Source organism: Lonchura striata, chromosome 1 (assembly GCF_046129695.1).
Source record: "Lonchura striata isolate bLonStr1 chromosome 1, bLonStr1.mat, whole genome shotgun sequence".
NCBI lineage: Eukaryota > Metazoa > Chordata > Aves > Passeriformes > Estrildidae > Lonchura > Lonchura striata.
In genome coordinates this window covers 10,737,058-10,755,062 of record NC_134603.1, presented here as the reverse complement: position 1 = coordinate 10,755,062, position 18,005 = coordinate 10,737,058, and the positions used below count along the sequence as shown (strand labels likewise).

The 18,005-nt window shown below is 45.4% G+C and overlaps 1 long non-coding RNA gene across 6 annotated transcripts in view; it reads left to right on the top strand.

The window, feature by feature from the left end:
• LOC110476993 (uncharacterized) overlaps nt 1-18,005 on the top strand; it is a 193,868-nt gene that overhangs the window by 91,788 nt on the left and 84,075 nt on the right. For 5 of the 6 annotated variants that reach the window (XR_013339706.1, XR_013339705.1, XR_013339707.1 and 2 more), the window contains exon 4: nt 752-1,115. This is a non-coding gene — a long non-coding RNA (uncharacterized LOC110476993). Of the gene's footprint in view, nt 1-751; nt 1,116-17,292; nt 17,786-18,005 lie in introns of all 6 variants that reach the window. The other variant, XR_002466502.2, reaches the window with a different exon arrangement.

Below are 18,005 nucleotides of genomic sequence, written 5' to 3'. Positions count from 1 at the left end.
GTTTGTGACAGTCTGTAGTCAAATACTTTCATTGTCTTAGGGTCAAATATACATGTACAGCTAACTATATTGTATTGTGTATTAAAATCCACTTAATTTGATTAAAGTTGCTCAGTGCTTCCTTTTGGCATTTGAGCTGTTACTTTGTCACTAATCTGGTGCTATATTGCAGTTGAATGCACCTTCAGGAGACAGTCAACTTCAGTAAATCCTTCTTTTTGGGAAAAGTGTAGTAAAAATTTGGAGGGTTGGCCACTGACAGTACATCTAAAATTTCTGACTCCATCTGCATTTTGGTTTGTATTTGAAAGGAGTCTTTGTTTCTAATGGAAGTTATAATACAAAATGTAAAAGTTTGTGACTCCAAAGGGAAATTTTCCAACTGTTGAAACTAAGTGCTTCAAGTCAAAATGAGTTTCAATTCAGCAACTTTCAAAATTTCAAGACTTTTATATTGCTTTCCACTTATTCAGAATGGTAGAAAAAAAATCAAGATCTTTAAATCCCACAAGGCTGATAGAACTGGATTTTTTTTTGACATGTCTTATTCATCTCTGTTAGAGTAGTACCTTCCAGTGGCTGAATCTTGAGGCAACAACAAGTTGTTCTTTTGTCAGTACTGAGAGGTTGGGGTGTCCTTTGATGGGTGTACCAGACATCACTCTCTTGATATTAATAGAAATCATGTATAAAACCTGCAGGTTTGTCAATCTGTCCTGATCCAGATAATAAAGCTATATTTTCTTTATAGGTGTATTCACTGTTTGGATGATGAAGCTTGATGAGCTGCAATTCAGCTTGGATTACAGTATTTGAGGAGACTTTCTGAACTTGCCAGGCAACCCTCCCCCTCGACTTTGGGGACAGAGGAACTTAAATTTATATTTCCAGTGTCACACAAGGAGATAGTATGGAGCTGGCTGCTTTACACAAGTAATGAAAATCGATGCTGTGTTGCTCTTGGAAGGAGTGCTCAAAAGGAGAAAAGCCTGGCATATACATCTTGGTTTAGAGACAGATTTTACCTGGGAAGAATGTGCCCAGGAGAAGGAGAAGAGGTGATGCTAAAAGCCAGCTTCCTGACCTCCAGACTGGAACTGAAGCTCTGTAACAAGGTAAAAAAAACCAAACACAAAACTTTTTCTTTCCTTTCTACCTCATTGAAATATCCATCAGACAAGAAGTGAGATGAGTAATGAGTCCATGCATTGAGTAGTTTCTCCTACTGTCCCCAGTCTCTGTCCTGTTCCCTGGCCACTTCCTGTGTCCTGCATCACCCATGCCTTGAGCAGGCTTCATGTAAAAATCATCAGCAAATCTCAACTGCCTTTAGTTGTCCACATATCTAAGACTTAATTTTTCAAGCATCTGTGCTCGCACACACACACACACACATTAAATGTGTTGTTTCTGGAGTACACTTCCGCCTTTATGCCTGAAGAACTTGCTGCTCTGTTGTTGGCAGTGAGGATGAGGAGTCCCTCACTGTTTGCACTGCACTCTTTGCAGCTCCAGAGGAGGACAGTGATTCTACATTTTCCAAACTGATGACATACAGAGAGAGCTGAAATGTATGGGTTTTCGCATTGCTTTTGTGCAAAGACACAAGAGGAGAAAGGCAGAAAATAGAGCAAAATTACCTGTTTCCAATTTACTACTTTCAGATAACTGAAAAACATTGATTGTGAAAAAGAAAGTTGAAGCTTGATTTAGTTTTTAGCTTCTTTCCTGCTGCAAATGGTTTTCCTTATAAACGTGCATGGGTCCTCCCATGTTGGACCCTGGGCTCTGGAGTGCTGGAAGCATTTCTTTGAGGAAGAGGCTGGCCAGGATAACAGAGGAGTGTCAGGCTTGGTCTGTTCTAGCAATGCAGCTCCATGGGCACGGGGGACATACGGCTTTCCTCTGCTGCACTTCATGCACTCTGTGTACTCTGAAGGCTGGATGGTGGTGAGGGTGGAAAGGGTTCATCAGACTCTCCCTCTGAGTATGTGTGGTGTGTGTGATGTTGCCATGAAGGCCATGCCAGTGTGTGCATGGGGACCTATACTGTCATGGCAACATGCCCTAATAAATTTGACAGTGATGAAAAATGCTGAACTGAACCCCACTGAGGTGAAAATCCCCTCCTTCTCTTCAGATCAGAGATTTTCTGGCTGTCCCTCACCCTCGTGTCTTAGCACTGAGCTGGAAGGACCATCACCTTGTATTAGAAGTTTTTAACCTCTGTGACTCATTCAGTTGTTGGTTTAACTGCTGATTTTTCCAGTGAGAATGCTAGTGACATGGGTAGATGCGGTGGTGGGAAGGTACCACTGTCTGGGAAGCAGCAATGGTTTCACATCTATGAAGAGACTATATATGACTAAATGTGTAGCTGCTAAATTTCTAAAGCAGATTTGAATCAGAGAGATGAAGGATTCTTTCAAAGTCTGGGTCTGGCCCAGTTCCTTGGAAGAACCAAATTAAAGTATTTGTTCGTTAAGACAAAGTTTCTGTTTCAGAGTGGATGTTTAGATGTTAATCTTCCAGTGAAATTCCCCCATTTAAAGGTGAGGTGACAAAATGTGTGATACACATTGAGCAGCAGCCACACTGTTAAAGGATGAAAGGGAGTAGAAGTGGCTACAGAGCAAGACCATGTAGTTTGGTATCTCCCTTGGTGATAGCTAAGAGAGGAAAGAGTATAAGAATGAGTGCTTTAGGAATGAGCTTTTCTTAGCAGATCCTTGCAGAATCCAATGGTTAAATATGCTAAATGTTTCTTGGGGTGTCCTTTATGTCCATTTGTCCCCATGGATCAGATGCTCCTGTCGTACTCAGGTTACTGAGTTCATTACTCTGAGCAACCCAAGCCATGCAATCTCTGGCCCAGTATTGCATTTATATGGATTAGCCAAAGTCACCTAATCAGAGGTGCTAAGTTGGATTTGGCCAGGGGACATCACAGCACCCAGTGGACTGATGGTCCTTGTCCAGTGACCAGGAGATTGGAATTCACCCTTAGTCCTGTGTAATTCTGTCATTTAACCCCTCCACTTCTTCCCCTGGGAAGCATCTACTGGCACTTCATAGAGAGCACCAATCATATCTGTGGGGGTCAATTCCTGTGTAATAAGTAGGATTTCATGAGAAGCACAGACTTTAGAAAATCCAGTGCAGCTCAGTCTTCAGTTAGTCATGTAGGACTGTTGTCTTCTTGGTGGCTTGATGCTTAAAGGAGGGAGATACAACTACTTGTATCTCACAGGAGCCTCTTCCAGGTTTCCAAAGAAGAATAGAGTGTAATTTGGCACTTATTATTTAATTGCATCTGCTTTTCTGGGTCTGGGAGTGCTCTTAGCACAAGCAAATAAATTACCCGTCTCATTTTGCTGCATGCACTGCAGCCAGCCATATGTTTGAGGCTGATAGAGATTCTTATCTCATGGGCTAAAATTACTGAATGGAGGATAACATTTCTTATCAGGGCTTTGCTGAATCAGAGAGTGGCCCTGGCATCCAGCTCTGAGATACCACTCCTCTTTGTCCAGCCTCCCAGCCCAGCAATAAATGGATTTGTGTCTGTAGGTCAGAGGTGCTTGTGTCAAGGTTTTGTTGCAGATCGAAGCTCTGAGGATTTTCTGTGTGCTTGGAAGATGTGGGATTGAGGAGGAGAAGCGAGATTGTTCATGTGACTAAAACAGGGCATCTTAGAGCTGTGCAAATGCATCTTCACTTACAAGTCCTTGCATGCACAGCTGATAACTTCAGGCTTCACATCCAGGGACTCTTCTCCCAATGGACAAAAGCTTTGCTTCCAGTTCTGTGGTGTGAAAAGCCATCCCCTCCTACTGACAGCAACAGCTTTTCTCCAGACTTTGAGCTTGCATCTCTCTGTCCTCCTGCCTCTTTAAGGACAGGTTATTTCCCTTCTTCTCTTTCCATTTCTGTCTTTGGAGGTTACCTGCTAGCTGCTGATGAGTCAAGGGGTTGTCTGGGTGTTTATCAGGTAGGAGAGAGATAGAGAAGTTTCTCCCACCAAGCCCAAGCACCTTCTTTTTGCCTTGTCTTTTCCTCTTAGAGCAGAACTGACAGCATGGGGTGTTCAGCTTGTGCAGTGCATCTGGGCAAAACGCTTGATGGAGAGTGGCCTTGGTGAACTCCCCTAACTGAGCTCTCTCCACAAAGGCAAGTTTGCTCCTAGGAGTGCTCCTGGGCAGGAAGCAAGACTACCTACCCCCCAGCCACCCGAGTGTGGTCAAACTTCCTGTAAGAGGTTCCTAGGAAAGGCATCTCTGAATTAGCATGTGGTTTTCCTCACAGGAGGGTGTCTTCCGCAGAACAGTACTCTTGTAGTGCTGTACTAAGGGCAGGGTCATCTCAGATCAAAATAAATCTGGTAAAACTCCATCTTTGACGGAGAAACACTTAATGTGCAACATCAATTTCTTCTGCCAGGTGGTCCCAAAGGAGTTTTTCAGTTTATCTGTGACTGTGGCAAGGTCACTTCCCCTTTAAATACAAGTATCTTCAAGCTGGCCTGTGGCAGCCATGTAATGCACATCAGGAGGTCAAGCCCCAGGTGTTCTTTAGGTCAGTGTAAGAGTGGTAGCTATGCCCAGGATGGTGAGGACATTGAAGGTCCCACTATTTGCACCTTCCTGGCTCAATCCTGGCATGCTCTTGGAAGCATGGGACACATCTTGTACCGATGCTGCCCAGGGTTATTTCATAGCCAAACCACCAGCACTGCTTTCTGAAGTGCCCATGAGATGCCCAGAGATAACAGCCCTCTGTGGTGTGGCAGTGGGCCAAGGCTGTGCTCTGAGTGACTCCCTGGGGAGGCTGAGGTTGGGGCTGATGGGTGCAGCATCCCCAGGTGCCTCATCTCCAAGCATGGCAGGGGTCAGAGAGCAGGACAGTGCCATCCTTCTCGTGGGTGGCACTTCTAGGGATGTGCAGCCATCTCCTCTTGAAACAGTATCCACAGCCTGATTTTCAGGTTTTTTTTCCTCTGTCCTCCCTCCTGCATTCTGGTGGTGCAGCCCAGCATCCATCACAGCTTGTGTCATGGGGGTCCTGCAGATGCTGTCCCATGTGGGCTGAGTCTTCCTTCCCTCAGACCTTTTCTCTTCACCATTTTCCCCCTGAATCATGCTGAGTCACCCCAGCCTCAGTGGAGCAACCTCAGGGCTGCCCATCAGCCTCTGGCCCTGCACCAGCAGTTGAGCAACCACTGCCCTGAGGTCATGCTGGAGTGGAGGTCTCCAGGGCAGTGGATGACCAGCTGGCCTTTGGGCTTTGCTCCCCAGCAGTGTCTGCATGCCATTGCACCACAGTCATGCTTTTCCCCATTACCTGGCTCTTGCTGAGGTGGCTGTGTATTGCCTGTTTGCCTTGGATACAGTGCTCTCCTGTCCTGTGGGAATAGGTTGTTGCCTCAGTGGGGGATTGGGGAGGTTATGGGGAAGTGTTGTGTTCAGGGCTAGTGACCATCTGAGGTGACCAGCTGGTAACTCCCAGGTGTTAACCTGGCCTGTCCAGCTGGGTGCCTGCCTTTAATACAATTGCAGGATCATGTTTGGTTTGTTAAAAGAAAGAGCAGAGGGGTTTCCCTCCAGCTGCCAAGTGCATGCACTGTCTGACCATTGTCTCAGGCATCATGTCTGCCTGTGACTTCTGAATTGTTGCAGATTATCTTGATGAGTTGGACTCTGGCAGCATACCCACAGTGTGCACCTTGCATCCTCACAGAGTTCACCCCAGATGCCCATGGGGTGCACCCTGTATGGGCACAGCATGCACCCTACACACTCACACTGAGCATGTTGCACACCCGTGACGTGCAGCCCATGCACCCCTGGCACCACAGCATGTACCCCACAGCAGCACGCCCAGTTGCATGCACACTGCAGGCTTGTCGAGATGATGTGCTGGGTGGCAATGCTTGAGGTGATGAGAACTCACATCTTTGCTTTCTGTTCACAGACTGAGTTTGCAGTTGGGAAAAAAAAAAAGTAAAATCTGTCATTTTATTTGTCAGCTTAGGTAATTTTTTTCTAGAAGCTTCTAAGGCACAGTCAACCTGGAACCTGCAGCGCTCTTACTAGAAACCTTTATCTGGGTTAGACTGACACACATAATAGGAAAATTGAATTGGCCCTAACACATGGCTGGAACGTTGTTAGTGCCCAGTGTTGGTCCTGCTCTGCTGCAGCCATGGGTGATGTAGTGCCTGTGGAGCAGCTGCAGCCCTCTTGCAGTTGATGGTGATTGTCAGATGTCCCATGTGTAGCTCTGGGAGTATGGGAATGGGGACTGAACAGGCTGAATTTCCAAGTATTCCCAAATAGTCCATAAATCTGTTCATCATAGATGCTACCAGCCAGGTATGAATTGTGGAGTATAGGAGAGCCTCCAAAACTTCTGCTCCATGCTCAGGGCTTCCCAGTTCCAGCGCAGGCTTGTGCAATCAGAGCAGGACCAGCCAGCAGAAATGCATTACACATGGGGGGAAAGCAGACTGGCTTGGTCCCTACCACTTTAAGCAAGCCAGAAAACATCTTTTAGAAGGGGAATCTTCAGTAAAAGTACCTAGGAACCTCTCCTTTCTGACTTTGGTGTCTTGAAAACAGCCTGTTTTCAGACATGCTGTGGGCAAGCCCTGTGTCCTGCACCTTGTGTTTGCTCAACCAAACCCTCAGTGCCAGCTTTTCCCATCCACTTTCTGCCCTCATGTCTTGTACTTGATTATCTTCCCATCTGATTCATTTCAGTAACAAGCACCTCATTTAGGTAATTTCCATCTAGCTCTAATTAAGATTCTATATGCCTTTTTATTCCAATGAAAAGAAAGGGGTTCCTCTTGATTGCTTTTGAGTACAGGAGCATGCAGCCGGGTGCCCTTGACTTCGGCAGTATTTAGGAGCACATTCAAATGCTTTCCCAATCTGAACCAAAACTGCAGTAAATCTTGACGACTCTCAGCAGGAGTCTTTCATCTGCATGAAGCTCTGTAAGTGAAGGAAGTGTTGGCAACTCTTGGAGCCAACAGAAAGAATGTGTAAATCCTGGCAAGGAGGTGAATTACCCTGGAGTTCAAAGCATGACATGCTCCTTTATGTACTCTATCTCAGTTGTCAGGAGGGAGTTAGCTCTTAAAAGGTGGTGCTGGGGATGGGGACTGAGTTATTTTGAGCTTGCTTTTGTGCTTTTGTGTTTTGGACTTTGCCAAGCATCCAGGTGGATGTGTTCTGCCCCATCCCTCAAACTCCACCTGGCTGAGCACTGTGGGAGGAAGGATGAAGCTGCTCTGGAGTCCTTTATTTACTTTGGTGCTGCAGGAGTAACTTTACAAAGCAGTCGGTCCATAGCTCAGGAAATATTTTCCTGCTGACCACATTATTTTCCTGCTGACCTAGCAGCTGCCCTCCCACTCTGGGACTGAAGGCAGGAAAAGCAAAGTTGTAGCTGAAAGTCCTCCTTTTTCAAAATTAGTCTGATTTTTATTTTTTAAAGCACTCAATTGCTGGCTTATTCTTGGAGGTGTCTTTAACTAGGCCTTGCAGGATATTTCATGTCTTTGGCAAACTTTCAAGAAGGAAGTATCTTCGTGATTCTGTACAACTCCAGAAGGCTGCAGAGGATGCAGGCAGGTGGTAATGCCAGAAGGAAAGGATTAGAGGTCAAAATAAATGCAATTTATGCAAAGGCTTCATGAAGAAATTCAGCCTGATGAGGGCATGGAGCAGCAAAACACCTTCTTAAGGAGAGACAGAGCATCACTACTTTGCTTGTGTGATACGGGGAAGGATCCAGCTCTCTTCCCCAGGGGATGGGCTGGTGCATCTTTTCCATCTCTAATGTCTCTGCTTCCTCATATCTGATGTAAATAATTTATAAGGCTCGAAACGTGATCATGGGGCCGTCTGTGCAGGAGGAAGATTAAAGCCTGGGGCCAGCACTGTGCAGGAGACCTGCTACCTAATGCAGTGCCTGTTCTACATGGGCAGTATGCCAGGTGAACAAGTGCTGGATTTGTGCCTGAACCCTACTAGAGCCATTCTACCCAGTCCTTTTGTTCTTTCTACCCCTTTTTCCAAGTCTCCTTCCCTCCTCCTCTCCCTTATTTTCCTTTTTCTGGTCTTTTTTTTTTATTTTTTTATTTTTTATTTTTTTTTTAATTATTATTATTATTATTCCTCCTTCCTTCTTTTTCTCTTCTGTTTTTTGTACTCTTCTCTCCTGTTTTCCACAATTCTAGATATGAAAAGTCTTTTTTCCAGGTAGTAGTTTTTGGCTGTAATTGAGCTGCAGGTATTTTGACCATATAAGAACTAAACAAAGGGGTTGTCACTTCTGTACTAGTCTGGCTTCAACCTGGGGATGAAAAATCACCTGTGGACAGGGAGTGGAAATCTATGAAAAGTTGTGCTGGCAGTGGTCTGAGAGATGACTTGAAGTGCCCAGTTCAAGACCCTTGAATTCAAACAGCCAGTGAATGTCAAACTTGTGAGGCAGGGTCTGGTGTGAATAGCTGCAGAGCAACTGCAGCACAGTTTCACTGGCAGGTCCCAGGACAGTTGTACAGGTGTTTCAAACCTTCTGGAAAGCAACACAATGTAGAGAAAAATCTTGCTGGTTGTGTTGCTCCCTCACTTGGCAGACTCGCTCCTCACCTGGAGCACCAGAGATGGAAGACAAATCAAGAGTCCATTGGCCATTCTGAAGAAGCATCCACAGGAGAAGCTCCTCTCAGGAGACCTGCTTTTATCTACTCTGGTGTCCTGATGGAGCACCTCTCCTGAGAGGTAAAACAGAGACAGTTTGGGATGTTCAGCATGGAGAAGGTTCTAGGAAGACCTCAGAGCACCTTGCAGTACCTAAAGGAGGCTACAAGAAAGCCGGAAAGGGACTTTTTACAAGGGCGTGGAGTGGCAGTGCAAGGGGAAATGGCTTCAGACTTTAAGATGGCAGGTTTAGGTTGGACATAAGGAAGCAACTTTTTACTGTGAAATGGTGAGGTATTGGCAACAGCTTGTCCAGAAAATTTACTGATGCCTCATGGCTGGAAATGTTCACGGCCAGACTGGATGGGGCTTTGAGCAACCTGGTCTAGTGGAAGATGTCCCTGCCCATGGCAGGGGAGGATTGGAACTTCAGATGAACTTTGAAGCTCCCTTCCTACCCAAACCACCTTGTGATTCTTGAAATCCTGCAAGTTGTGATCTCCTATTTCAGTTGATCGATTTGCATTAATTGAAAGGGAAGAAAGATGACATTTTCAGTCCATTCAGCAGCAGAGACATGCTTGTGCCAAGACACTGCTGGCAACTGCTGAGGTGGCAGTTTCAGTAGAAAGGTGGAGGAATGGCTGAGCCTGACTATAGCATCCCTTCACCTACACAGGTGAGCTGGATCAAAGCACCATGAAATGCCCTGTAAAAATGTTGTGTACCTACAGAAATATTCTCTCAAAATATCACTTCTCTCTGATTGTCTGGGGAAACAGGTCAGCCTACCAAATGTAACAGGAGTCAACAATAATTACATTTATAAGGGGCATTTGCTGACTTAATCTCTTTATGGCTTTGTCTTGGTATCTCTTGCTCTGTTTGTGGAGAGCTCATTTAAATGGGTAGTTGCTTGTTCCTGTGACTGGGTGGCTGGTCTTGTCAGTCCTCCTTGTGTCACTCTGGAAGTAAATTGTAAATATATATATTTTTAAACTCAGGGCTTTCATTACATCATATTCAGCAGCACGGTCTCCTTTTTGTACCATCTCAAATTTATCCTTCAAATAACACACGTAATTTTTAGCATCATTTCAAAATGCTGCAGTAATGTTATTGTAGATGCAACTATTGTAGCTATTTATAAGAACAGGATGCTCTCAGTTTCCTGGGACTGTACAGTATTTTCATTTTTTGGCTTCTCTTTGGGAATTGTGTAAACCACTCTTTATTTTCAGCAAAGCATCTGTTTTAGCTTCGCGATTACTTTGTCTTTTAGACTGAAAGGGGCCTCAGAGCGTTTTAACCTCCTGCTTCCCCTGCCTTGTAATCCCCCCAGGGTTTGCCAGGCTCCTTCTCGACATGAATGGGGGCCGGAGGGGGAGCAGGAAAGGGGGGATTCGCTTCCGATGAAGTCAGGCGGCTCCGTGCTGCGGGGGCAGCTGGCAGGAGCCCCCGTCCCGGCTCGGGCGCTGCCAGCGCCGGATCGGGCAGCGCAGCCGCTGACCTCCCCACGGGAACCTTTTCCCAACAGGAAGGTGCGTGAGGTTGTTAAATACTTCCCAATGTCTGGCTGAAGTTTCCCCTTTCCTAATTTAATTTCACTTTGTTTATGATTTAGGTGATGATTTAAGAAAAGAAAAAAAAATCACTTTTTTGGACAGTTTATATATTTTTTTCAGTTTGAAACATCTTATTCTACTTTAAGTAGATAAAAATCCTTCGGTCTGTCACAGGTGCAGTGGATATTGGCTTTAGAGAGCATCTCCATAAATTGCTTTATCACAATATAATGGGATATTTTAGAAAAAATTGCATCATACGTTAGAAACAAATGAACTGTGCTTGGAAAAGAAGGATGCACCAGGCACGTCTGTTCTTTTTTTCCCACAGTCATAACTTGGTGCTGCCTTCTTTTCATGTTTCCATTGGTGGTTTGTGGAGTTCTACCCCTGAGCATCCATCAGCAGCGCAGACCCTCGGTGCTGGGCAGTCCTGGTGTGTCTGCCCAGGTCCTGGACTGCAGCAGGCCTACAGCTGAGTTCCTGTGAGGAGCAAAATGAAGAAGAGTGGGTCATCCCTCCTTCTTCTGTGGAGTTCTATGGAAGATAAAACACCTCACCCAAATCCAAGGAGGGTTACGGCATGGTAAAGCTGGAGCTTGAAGCCCTGCTGAAGTTCCAGCACGTCAGCCTTGGGCTGGGTCTTCTCCTGGGGCTGCTGGTGCTCAGTGGGGAGCTCAGGCTGTGTTAGGCCATGCTTGGCTCTTGAAGCGTCTTTGAGTTCCATTGAGCTGCTGCTCTTGAGGGTGGTAAAGGAATTTATGTCCACTAGAAAACACAACAGGTGGCAGAAGCCTTGAGAAATTTGGTACCATGAGAGCAAGGAGGAAGGAGACTGCTCCTTCTTCCTGTTTCTCTTCCTTCCCCTCTCCATCTTTCTTCCTCCTGCTTGGCACTCTGCCTCTGGGACTCAACCTCCACTTAAGGGAGTGCCACCACCCCTCCTGGTCAGGAAGCCAGTTGTGCAGCTGAGAGATGCTGATTTTTGGAAGTGCTGTTAGATGCTTTTGTTTGCTCCTCTTGGAGATTAAGTGTGGGAACAGTTGCAGCCTGAGATGTCAGTAGCTGACAGTTGCATCTGACATATATTTCAATTTTTGTTATCTTCCTGCAGCTGTTTTCATAACACTCATATGAAAGGTCCACTTATCTCACTCCTTCCATGGTAGAAAAGGCTAAAGAAAACATTCCTGTTTGTTTGTATTGAAACTGGTATGGTTTGTGGCTTTTATGTTTTCCTGAATTTGGTTTTTGGTTTTTGTTTTCTTTTTTTTTTTTTTTTTTTTTTTTTTTTTTTTTTTTTTTTTTTTTTATCATCTTGAACTCTTGAGGAGAAGGTAACAAAATACTCAAGGGCAGTATTATCTCTTTTCCATCAGTGCAAAGGTAGAACTGTCACTGACCGTGGGATTGCATTGTCTCATTTCAGAGGCATGCCCTCTGTTTTAAATAAATAGATTAATCCCTCTGCAAATGCACATTAATTTTCCACTCCCCTTTCTTATTCATTAAGGTATGTTCCATTATAGTTGTTAGGAGTCACACAGATCTTCTATAACAGCAGTTGCATCATTATTCAAGACCTTTTGTTTTTATTCTTCACAGAAACAGCTTTATCAAAGGGATAGATGTAGAGGGGTTAATTTGGCATCCTGTAGCAGTGCATTGATCCACACAAATACAGCTTTTTATGGACCAGGGTAGTGAGCTTGCACACATCTCACTACCCTGCATGTAGCCAGCAGCACTGTGAAGTTTCAGAGAGAGCCTGGGGGATGGGGAGATGGAGCCTGCATGGTGCCTGCAAGCCTGGCCAGGTTTGGCACTGGAGCTTCTCTGGGACATGAGGGATTTGGGACACAAGCTGTGGCTCCTTGTGTCCTTTCCTTCTGATGGCTGGTGTGGTCTCCTGCTGTCCAAGAGATGTTTTCCAGCACAGCAGTGGTATTTATTCAGCCTGGAAGGATCTTGGGTCTTGTTTGCTTTTGTTATTAGATTGGCTGAGAGGCTGCAGACCAGGGGAAGGAAAAGCTTGATTTCTCATGTGTGTGCTCTCAGGTGCTGGGCTGAGACTGAGCTTGTCTGATGGGGAGGCAGAGGGGTTTATGGTTTCATTGCTAGTCTTTCTGCCTCTGGTCATTAGGTAGATGCAAGTCATATGAGTTTTTTTTTTTAAATTGGCTAAAGTTGGCACGGAATAAGTGAGTCAGATGCTTCTCCCTTTGCAATGGTCTTCCTGTCTGAAGATCGGTGGCGGGCACCGAGGGCTTCACTTGCCGCTCTGCTCCAGCAGCCCCAGGTCAACTGGAAACCGTTTCTACAGGCTTCATTCCTTTGATCAGTGACTAGTGAACTCAGGTATTTAAGGTAAATGTTAGAGCTTTCTGGGAACTGTCACCTGAGTTGCCACATAAATGGCGTGAAATTATTGTCACGGAGCCGGTTCGGCTGACACAGGAATGTTTTCCACTTGTGTGGAGATACAAGGAGGAGAGCACCTTTCAGTGCTCCTGAGTGCTGAGGAATTCAGCCTCTCAACCCTTCTGAGAAGAGGTTTTCCTGCCTGCTTTGTAAACTGTGAAAACAAAACGCACAGATGAAGAGAATTACCCGAGATCATGTAGGATGCTGCTGCGCTCGTGATCAGAAACATCATCTTCCGTGTCCCAGTTTTCACTCCATCTATTAATAAACCATGCTATTTTTAGGCCTCTAAGTAGGCACATTGTTTGTAATTAGCTTCACTAATAGCTGCTCTTCCATACGCTGCAGGACCCACCAGCGGAGCAGCATGCTTTTCCGAGCCAAGCCAAATACAAGGGCGGCTAATAAAAGGCATCCACATTTCCAGTTGGTTGCTGTTGAGCAGACACGTGTCCTTGTAGCTCTTGTGATCAGTCAGCTGCCTAAATACAGCTCATGCACTTGGGTTAAGGATGAGGTGTTGCTACTCAGGGTTTCCGGGGCGTTCCCTTGCTGACCTTTCAAGAAAGTGAAGCAGCACGGTCTCTCCCTCTCTCCGGCGTGTGCTGAGTCAAGGCTGCTGCTTTCGAAGAGAGGAGGCATCTCACAGTACCTAGAGCAGGAGATTTAATTAATGGCTGCAGACACCTTAGGTGACAGCTATATTTACACCCCAAGAAAATTACTAGTTACTGTAGGGTGCACTTGGAGCAGCTGGATGGAGCTGAGTGACCAAACCAGATGCAAATCCAGCAGATGACTGCAGAGGAGATGCTGAGCTTCAGTTCTCTTGAATTCCACCAGTGACTGCAATTTTGCTCCATTAAAAACACAATTACTTCACCAGGACCAGCACAAAGCTATCTAAGCAAACAGACATATAACTAGTTAGGAGGAACAGACTGTTTTCACACATTTTCTTTTAAGAATCCAATCTCCAAACTTCCAAGCCCAAAACGAGGAACCCAAAAATGTTTTCCAGCATGCAGAAAATGAGGAGCTAAATTACTGCAGTGCTGCATCACCTCACTGCATGCTTGCTATGTGACTTCTGCACCAGCTTTGTGTACAACAGCAGTTGTAGGGGCAGCCAAATGAGCTCCCCTTTCAGAAAACCCAGGTCAGAGGGTTATTAACTAGAGAGCCGTGACCACTTGTGAGAGTGCGGCTCGGTTACCTCCAGATCTGCAAGATCTGTGAGAACGTCACCACGTTTTGCATGTGAGGTTTTTTTTTGCTCTCCCTCTTTGATATAAATATATTGAGATGGTTATCTTTAACTGTGCACACACGCTTGCAGGCCAAGCTGGTTCACTGAACACTGGCACAAGCCATATGTGCTTAAACCAGCCGTCTTTATTCAGGCAAAGCCCCTGTTGATTTTTCCTTGCTTCTGTAAATTCCAGAGCCTTGGTCCAAAGCTGGCAATGCACATTTGTTTGCCTTTGTATCGTAATACAGATGGGCAATCCTTGTAATACAGCTACATTTATTTACTGATAGAAATGTGCAGAACTGTGATAGGTTGCTACATAGGTTGTTATTGATTTGTTCGTTTTACTCCTGCAAAACTGGCTATGCTAAATGCTATATTAGAACAAATAGACCTCTCTTTTTTTTTTTTTCTTTTTTTTTCACCAAAAATTGAGCTGGCAAAATGGTCTTTTCATTTGCAAGAATCTCCTAATTTGGGTCTAATATTGTATCGCACGTGCTCCAAAGCACCAACAGGGCTAGATTACATCTGTGGCCAGTTCAGTTCCTACTCAGCACTTTATTTACATATTGGCAAGAAGATATGACAGTTTTTTCCCCCCCTTCCTTGCATACTAATTTTGTATGAAATGCATGTTTAGACATTTTAAAGGCAATTTTGATCATACAGCATAACTGAAACAAAAAATACCACACCAAACCCCAAACCCAAAATTAAAAAACACAAGTGGGAAGGTGTCAGAGGAGAACCTAGAAAAACAGGAGGGTTTTTCAGAGGCAAGTGGCTTTCCCAAGAGTGCTTACCAGGTCCAGTTCTCATGTTCTTCAGATAAATTCACATAGGATGAAGTGGACAGGAAGACCTAGGATGGGAAAGCCTGGAGCAGCAGGTTGCTTGTTCAGCCAGTACAGGTGTATCAGGGAGGAGATGGATGATTTACTCTGACAGAAGGATGCTGATGCTTCAGGAGCAGATGGATCTCACCTGTTATAGTGGTAATTAGGCTGAACATAAAATTAAAGTTTCTAATTTTTGGGGAAGCTTTTTAATAAAAGTGTTGGGATTAAGGTGTTTGGTTTATATCTGGGCAGGAGTATGTATTTGCCTGAGGTGGCGTGTTATGGAATTCATGCTTCAGGGAGGCCTTCTCAATCCTACTTAAAAAAAAAAAGGGGAAGAAAGATATGTATATGAAAATAAGTTTGAGGTTTCAGGAGAGATTAAGTTGGCCTGGTTTTATTTCTAAATGACTGTCCCTATACAGAGGTTGTGCTCCAGTGAAGGAACCAGTTTTATTCCAAGGCTGATAAAATTGAGTGCTGAGAATGACTGTGTGAGGGTGTGGTTATGTGGCCCTTTTCACCTGGTGTGAGTGTGCCCGTGCCACAGGAGTTGGTCCTGCTGTCTTTGTTCTTTCAGACTGATCCCATCCCTGCTGCTGGTGCCTGGGTGCACGTGATCTTGCACACTGCAACACTGACTTGAACAAAATTTAACCCAGAGAAAAAACACAGTCTAGCTTGTTCTTGATTGTGTCAGTTCCTGCACTTGTCTGACAAGAGCCTTTGTCCCCAGGGCAGGTAGGGAAAAGAGAGGTCACCCTGAGCAGTGCTGGGGCTGCAGTGTGAAGTTGGCCCAGCAGTGGGTCCCCAGTCTGAGAGGAACATGGACCTGTTTTAGCAGGTCCAGAGGAGGCCATGGAGGTGATCAGAGGGCTGGAGCATCTCACCTGTGCGGAAAGGCTGAGAGAGCTGGGGTTGTTCAGCCTGCAAAAGAGAAGGCTCTAGGGAGACCTTAGAACACCTAAAGGGTCTCCAAGAGGTCTGAAGAGGGACTTTTTACAAGGACATGGAGTGATAGGACAAGGGGGAGTGGCTTCATACTGAAAGAGACTAGGTTTGATTTGGACATGAGGAAGAAATTTTTATGAGGGTGGTGAGATGCTGTCCACAGAAGCTGTAGATACCCATACCTGGAAGTTTCCAAGACCAGGCTGGATGAGGCTTTAAGCAACTTGGTCTACTGTGCCTGGAAACTGTCCCTGCCCATGGCAGTTGATTTGGACAAGACAATCTTTAAGATCAACTTCCAGCCCAAACCATTCAGTGATTCTGTGAAATGCTAGCCACGACAAGAGCATTTATTTTCCAGTCCCTTCCAGGTAGAAGGAGATGAAGGTGGCCATCTCTGGCTTCACTCTTGGGTGTGGAGATCTTTGGGGTTTGGTGGATCTGTGTTGGTTCCCACAGCCATGCCCTTGTGCCTCTCCCCACTTGCAAGCAAGCTGACAGAAGCATTGTGCCCACCCTGGCATCCCCTTGCCTGCAAAGCCTCACAGCTGGGCTGCAGGAGCAAATGGGCTCCTCTGTTCTGGCAGGAGGCTGTGTGGCAGCCAGTGTGAAACACTTCAGTGACTCTAAAATATCAGCATGGGATGATTCATACATGGGGTTTTCTCTCACTTGTGAAGTTGGGGAGGTGTTGGGAATTTTCTCCTCTCACAGCCCCTGCTCCCCAGCTCCCCTCTGAAATCTCTATGAGACACCCACACCCCCTTGGGAGACCCTTGGGGTATTTCCTCTACGTCCCCAGCAGCAACTTCTCTGTGAGAAAGTTCTCTGAGGCTGGGCCTCAGCCCCTGTGGTTCACCAGAGTCAGAGTCAGACAAGGCACAGGCAGACAGCGAATGCAAAGGTTGCATATGGCTGGGTGCAAGTGAGCAACCCTGGTCATTCAGGGTTGCTTTCATCAAACAGACTTGAAAGAAGGTGTCTTTATCTTTTCTGTCATTATTTTCACCACTACATTATTTGCAATTTAGTTGTTGTCCTTTAGTCAAAACAGTGGGAGGTGGGGAAGCATCCTCCATGTTTAAGATTGTTTTACACCCGGTCCGTGGCTGAGTTGGAGTTTCTCTTCTGTTTTGGATGTTAAAGACCCTGAACCCAAGCAACTCTTCCTGAGCACTGTGTCCTCACTTGGACAATCACTGCCAAGCAAGGAAGTGTTGAGCACAACCCCCAAGGCTGACACGTCTGTATGTTGGAGTCCCAGCCCCAAAAGCTGTGTCATGCACAGCCCCTGCCATGGGTATTGGCTGAAGCATCCACCAGTAGGAAGGGTCACATTGTGGTTGATTTGGTGGTACTTCACTCATACTCCATATGGATCCTAGTATTTGTCTTGGAGCTCCTGGTGTGCATGTTTCATCCAATGACCCCCAAACCACCTGTCCCTCTGCCACTTTGCTCACCACATACCATCCCCTACATTTTATTTCTCTGATAACATGTTCTGATCAGTTGTTTTTTTTTCTTCCTTCTTGTTTTCTTCACAGATTTATGTGGAAAGTATGACTGACAGGAGCAGCTTACTCATCATTAGATAAGTATTGCAGATGACTCATGCAGGAGTATTGATAGCTGTGCTACTGAGATGGATATCCTGTTTTATAACAGCTGTAGTGTGATGCCAAGAGCCAGGAAGCTTAATTTCACTATCCATGCTTTTCTGTGAATGTGCTTTGGGTCTCTGGCACTTTTCTCCTTGGTTTGTCCATCTAAAGAGTTCACAGGGGAGGTTTTGCTTCCCTCAGTTGGGTGTAGGGTATGGGGCAACTCATGTCACCTTGAAATGAAAGCTAGTGTTGAAAGGCTGCAGCTTTTATACTTGTTTTCCAGGACATGCAATATTTGTCTTTTTTAGTAGAAGCCATCAGTGACTTTCCTCGATTCTTTGGGTCTTTTTTTGTTTTGTTTGTGGTTTTTTTTTTTTTTTCAGAGCTATTATACTCCTTCTTCAGCAGAACAAACCAGAAGGTGTAGAAACAGGTAAGGCAGCTGCTGTTGCAGCATGTTACTTTTGGATCATTAAGGGAAAAATATTGGCTGCAGTAAACTGCAAAAAAACCCTGTTGACTCAATGGCAAGTGAGAATTGTACCCAATGTACTCAGCTCCATGAGAGGCCCTAGAATTGCTACATTCAGGGACAAATTTGCAGGCTACCTGAGAGCGTGTGTCTGAACCTCCCTCTGCTTCCAAAACCACTG